Here is a 6,331-nt window from a genome sequence, read left to right as displayed (position 1 = left end):
TGAATGTCTCTATAGGTACCAAGACACTGTGCTCCCAAAAGGGCAGAAATCAGCCTCCTCCCTCCTCCCTGCCCCAAGGAAACTTGGGCACTGGTGGTCCATAGTTGAAGCTCAAATTTGAATGAAGTTCAGAGGCCTTGGTTTTGAGGGTTGATACCAATGGGTCATTTTGAGGTGCAGAAATGAGAATGAGTACTTGGTATTGTGAAACTCTGCTCAGCTGCATTTTCCTTCAGACAGAAGATGCTTTGCCAGGCCAGGGGAATGACCAGCAGCTCTTAGCTTCCCTGCAGGTTGGCCCCCAGCAGTCACAGTGTGGGCAAAGGAGAGGAGCAGATGGTAGCATCCTCGATAACCATCCTGTGCCTTTTCTCAAAGCCACCCTGCAGATAGGACAAGTGCATCTCGAATGAAATGTCAGAGGTGAAGGTGTCTCTAGGAGAGGCATTTTCTGGAAAGGTTTGTTTATTGTAGCTGTTAGAGAATAAGAGATGAGAAAACTGAAGTCAGAGACTGTCAGAGCTTAAAAAAGTACCATCCTGGAGAGGCACAGCCATAGCTGTCTCTGGTGGCTTTTACTAACCTTTCAGGGAGAAGGCCACTGAAGTCAGCCCAAGTCAGGTGGGCACAGGGAATGCAGTGTTGTGCAATACTCAGGTAAATTTTATTGTTCCTGTGATTCCTGGGTCTCCCACATCATAGCAACTCAAGACGGCAAATCACATGGATTTATACTATTAATGGTAATTTGCATTTGGCTCAGTAAAGGCCATGGTCTCACATACAGACTACCAGTAGAGCATAAATTATACTATACCAGATGTTTTAGAAACAAGCTACAGTGTGAATAAGACTTAAAAATGCCCATGCCCTTTGACCTAGTCATTCCACTTCTGAGAATGTAACCAAAGTAAATAACTGAGAACACAAGAGGAACAAAAACATTACATTTAGAGGAATTCATTCCAGTATTATTTATATCCTCAAATAGTGACCATAGAGTAAATGGCTGTTGAGGAAGTGTCTGGTTGTTAAGTGACCTCAGTGTTCCCCATACACCTTTTACTTCCTATTCAGTTTCTGATGTCACTGGCAGGAGTCTACTCAGCATCTTAGAATCCAGACTTGGGGACTCTGCCTCCCAAGACCATTCATAAGTAGTGGGAGAGGAGGTGATAGAGGGATATTTGGTCATGGGGGAGCCATTCTGGAAGATTCTCTTCAAACTGTGCTGGTGTGATCATGCCTCAGGTGCTCATGATCTTGGGATCAACTCTTGTCCTTCCCCTGTCACTTCCCCACCGCACTCCGTGGAGCCACCTCCCAATAACCACAGAGCGTTAAGTCCTTGTCCTAGGTTTTGGTTGTCCTAGGCCAAGCAGTTGCACTAGCAGTGCTCCTGGAAAGCAAATCCTCCAAGTGGAACTTAGCATATGGCAGCAAAGGTCTATGGGTAGTAGTAATTGAGAGGTGATAACCCAGGGCCTTCCCATAAAGTCATCATCAGGACTCACCTGTGCTGAGTTAAGATGTACAGGGGGAGATGGGGTTATGTGAAAGCTCCACAACAGGGTAGTATGGAATCATGGAAGTGGTAATTGCTGACTAAGGTGGCTGACTTCTATTATCTGCCATGGAAAGCCTTTTAAAACTGGCAGGCCCATCACCCAGCTGTCAGCTTATGGCACGCTATAAAAACCAGAAGGCCTTGTGGCACAATGTAGGGACTGATCTGCAGCTGCAAGGTAGAGTGCCCTGAAGTTCAGTTCCAAGATTTGCTCATGACTGCATAAGAGACTGCAGGTATATCCTTGGCAGGTTTCCTTTGCCAAAATCAAGGGCTTGAAATGTATCAGGAAAATTGAGGTGGGAGGGGATCTTGAGGGTATTGGACCAAGGCTGTGACTGGAAGTGGGATTTAATATCCTGGCAAGGATGTCAAAGTTTCTCCCTGGAAATGTGGATCTGGTGATCTCCAGAGAAAATGAGGATTAGACACCAGCACTTGGGAGAGGTCCTGCATCCTTGAGAAGGTCAATAGTATCCATCATCTGTAAGGTGACAGCAGGAAATGTTACCATGGACCCTTATTACTGGGTTAATAGGATTTGAGAAGAGCAGGGGAAAGGTGGCAGCTCTCAGCCATCAGAGGTGAACTGAATATTAATTTCTGAGCCATGACAGCAAGGCCAGAGTGGTGGTAAGGATGCCACTGCAGGGATTTGTGACAATGGCTAATAGATCATGTGTTCCCAGGTGTAAGACAGCCAATCAGGATCTTACTCTGTGGGGAGGGAAAGGTTGAAGCATAAAAGTCTAGGTCAGCTACCAGGATGGGAAATTCCATTCCTTCACCAGTTTCCACATCTGCCGGTTTACAGACCAAAGTCCATTGAAGAGAAGTTGGTCCCTTTAAGCAAGAATCCTGTGATGCCACCATATGTTCCCACAATAGGTAATTGCTGATTTGGAATAACTGAGCATGAGCATTGGAGAGAGGTGCTTTAAAGACTTTTGGATGTGGGTTCTGACTTGATGCCCATGTTAGGGAACCTGAAATGCTATCAAGTTCCTCTAGTTAAAAGGAATGAGGAATGGGGACTAGGTAATGATTGGAGATCTGGCACAGGTCTGGCCCACTATGGGTTCAGTGGTTTTGGGGATTATTTCTCTGTCCCCAGATGTATACATGGAATAGATGAGGTAATTGGGATAGAATAAGAATCACAGTGATAAGAAGGGTCAAAGATTGGAAACTGCTTCCCTTTCACACTTGAGGAAGTAAATCAGAAACCATACTGGCTCTTGGGAGGAATTGCAGATTAGCTCCAATATCAGAGACTTAAAGGATGCAATGGTATTTGTCCCTAACTCATCACCATTGAACGTACCTCAGAACTCTGTAAAAACCAGATGGATTGTGGTGGGTGACGGAGGGCCACTATAAACTATACAAAGTAGCCCCAGTTTCAGCTCCTGTGCCAGATGAAATATTTTGAAACAAATCAACACCGCCTCTGGCACTTCATATGTGGCTGTAGATTAGGCAAATACTAAATTCCTATCAACAAGGATCAAAAGCAGATCTCTTAAATGGAAGGACAGCAAAATGTGTTCGTAGCTTTGTCTTTGGTGTGTGTAAATCACCAGTTTTTTGCCTCAGTGTATTCTGCAAGACCATCTTGCTGATCTCTTTATATTGATGGAATGCTTATTGGATCTGGTGCATAAGAAGTCCTGGTAAATTACATGTGTGCAGTAATGTTTTTAGAATCCAATGGTGTAGGGTATTCTGAAACATCCCTGTACATTAGAAAGCATTTTGAACCTCACACCCACTCCCATCTTTACCCCCTCTACTATGAAAGAAGTACAGCATTTATTGGACTTTGAAATTTGGGGGGCAAAAATTCTACACTTGAGAGCATTGTTTCAACCCACTTGTCAAGTAACTCACAAAGCTACCATTTGTTAATGGGAGCCCAAAACAAGACGGGGCTCTGAGGCCCAACCAGTTTGCAATACAGGATTCCTCTTGTTCCATATGATGGAAATTCCCATGGAGCTAGGGCTGTTGAGGTGGATAGGGGAGCTGTGTAGTTTGGCAAGCTCAAGAGGAAAGGCACAGCACAGCCCCTAGGATTCCAGAGCAAGGCCAGGAACTGTCTGAAGATGGGATTTTTGGAACTATTCACCTCCAGGTGAGTTTGAAAAGCAGATCCTGGCTTGCCGCTGTGCCCAATGAGAGTCAGTTCCTGACCCTGGGTCCTCAAGTGATGGATGAGCTGCCCATCATAAGTTAGTTATGGTCAGACCCACCAGATCATAAGATTGGGGCTTCACCAACAGTCCATGCAAGATGGAAGTGCTTATCCAGGATTAGGCCTGAGCAGTTTAGGTATAAGCAAGGACAAAAATAGGTAAACCAGTTTCCTCTGTCACCTACCTCTGTTCATAATGCCTCTCATCCACATCTATCACATCTGTGGCCCCATGGGGAAGAGTTGCTGCAACCAGCTGCTGGGAGAAGAAAACACTACAATCAGGTTTGTGGGTGAGTTGGTTCTGTATATTGACACAAACCACACAGGGGCCGCTATTACAATACAGAGCCACCCAGAGGTGGATCCCCAGGACAGCAGTGGAGGAACTGAGCATTAGGACACTCACTCAGGGGTTCAGTTCACATGAAAGGATGAACTGCATATGGATTCCTGGACCGGGGGGATTTGCTTGTCTAGTTGAACAAAGATCCAAAAGGAGCAGGATGGGATCTGAGATTTGTTTATGGGCTGGGGAATCGGCCAAAGAGTGTAGAGCTTTGGGGCCCATGTTACTGCTGCTCCTCCACAAACTGGTGACTTCTGGTTCTGAGTAGGACTTATATGTCCTGGTACACCACCAGCCATGCTGCCACAACTCTAACGGCTAGACACGGTTCAAAAATCCCATTTCAGGCTGGGGTTGTAGCTCAGTGATAGAGTACTTGCCTAGCATGTGTGAAGCCCTGGGTCTAATGATCCTCAGCACCACATACAAATAAATAAATAGAATAGAATAAATATCTATTGACAACAACAATAAAAAAAATATTTAAAAAAAATTCCATCTCCTGACACCTAGAGATCTTGAATCAAAAAGGGTGGCATGGCCTAAATTTCCAGAGGAGGGACTTTCTGAAGTGAGCAGTCTCTAACTTGCCATCTTCCCTACGGGTATTTGCAGATTCTGGTTGTGGGTTAAGGATTAGGCTTGGTGTACACAGGGGGACTCTTTAGGGGAAAAGAGAAATGAGCAAAACTTATGGCAAGGCCATGCAGAGTTAGTGTGATCATAACATCCTGGATGCTGTGGCTTGAAGAGGGCGTAGAAAACCCTCTGCCTCTAAGGCTGGACCTCTAGTTTCTGTTGACCCAGGGCCAGTGGAGCTGAAAGGAAACATCTGTGCAGAGAGAGTGTCTGTTGTGGGGACCGGCTCCATGCTGGGCCAGTGTTCCAGTTGTTTGGGCTGATGTGGGTGGAGCACCCGGAGCTTGTTTTATGTAACTCAGACCTCCAACAGCTTTGGAAGGGGCAGAAAAGGAAGGGAGAAGAAAACACTTGGAAACTGAAATGTGCCTTTAGAGCCCTCTTCCTCTGATTTTTCGAGTGCCTCTGGCTTTGTTATCAGGATTTTTCTTTGTGCAGGGAAATTGGTATGAAGAGTCTGAGCCAGAGGGTAACTGGATAATTCCTTGAGGGCGGGTCACTCAGGAGCTAATGCACTCATTCTCCTGGCTGAAACCCCGCCCACTTGCTGCACCACCACCAGTGGAAGTCTCCTGGACAGTGCCAGCGGGAGGTCATTGGTGCAAGGAGGATGAGGTCCACATGACTCGTCCAGCATTCTCAGGGGATCCGTTGCAGTTGTCTGAAATGGTGGTTCACAGCCGGGCAGGGAGAATTGGGGGCAGACAAGAGGGCCTGGAGAGTAACAGCCACAAACTCAATGTTGGCCACAAATGAGGTGCGGTGGCTACAAAGAGCCCATGCACTGTGTGCTTTCTGGATAGAGGGTCCAGTCTTCCCCCAGGAGGCACAGACCAGCCCCCAAGAACATGTTTTGTTCTGAGATCCATCCCACAGTGAGGATGGTAACAAGTGGAAATTTATCTAAAGATGACTTTCGGGGCTGGGGCTGGGGCTCAGCGGTAATGCACTTGCCTTGCATGTGTGAGGCACTGGGTTCGATTCTCAGCACCACGTGTAAATAAAATAAAGATCTATCAACAACTAAGGGAAAATTATTAAAAAAATAAATAAAGATGACTTTCAAGAAGGTTAAAGGAGTCCAGGGACCATGTCATGGATGAACAGTTGGGAAGAAAGGGAGAAGGAACCTGAAGAAGGGACAGAGAAGGACATAAGAGGCCAGTGGCTGGCCTCTCCCATGCTCCAGTGTTGTTTGGGCTGATGTGGGTGGAGCGTGCCAGGGACTGCTGGGTGATGTTTTAGAGGCTGACCCTAAGCCAACATGGGGATGTCTGTCAGGGTCAGTGGAAAGGGTCCATCCCATATCAAGAGTATAGTTTTAACACACAAATATAACACCAGGTGACGTACTAGTCACCAGACAGATGTTATTTCTGAAACACCATCCTGAGCGCACTATAGTTGGCTATTGCCGATGCTGGTTTAAAGTCAGGCGACACTTCTCTCCCTTAAAACTCTTGGTGTACCTTTGGGCTGTGCAGACCCTTCTTGGGAGACAAGCCAGTCCTAAATCTGAGGAGGCTCCGAGACAAGACACTTCTTACCCTGGTAAGTCTTTTATTTTTTCCAGTACTGAGGC

This window comes from Marmota marmota, unplaced genomic scaffold (genome assembly GCF_001458135.2).
Source record: "Marmota marmota marmota unplaced genomic scaffold, marMar, whole genome shotgun sequence".
NCBI classification, from domain to species: Eukaryota; Metazoa; Chordata; class Mammalia; order Rodentia; family Sciuridae; genus Marmota; species Marmota marmota.
This window is presented reverse-complemented; position numbering follows the sequence as displayed.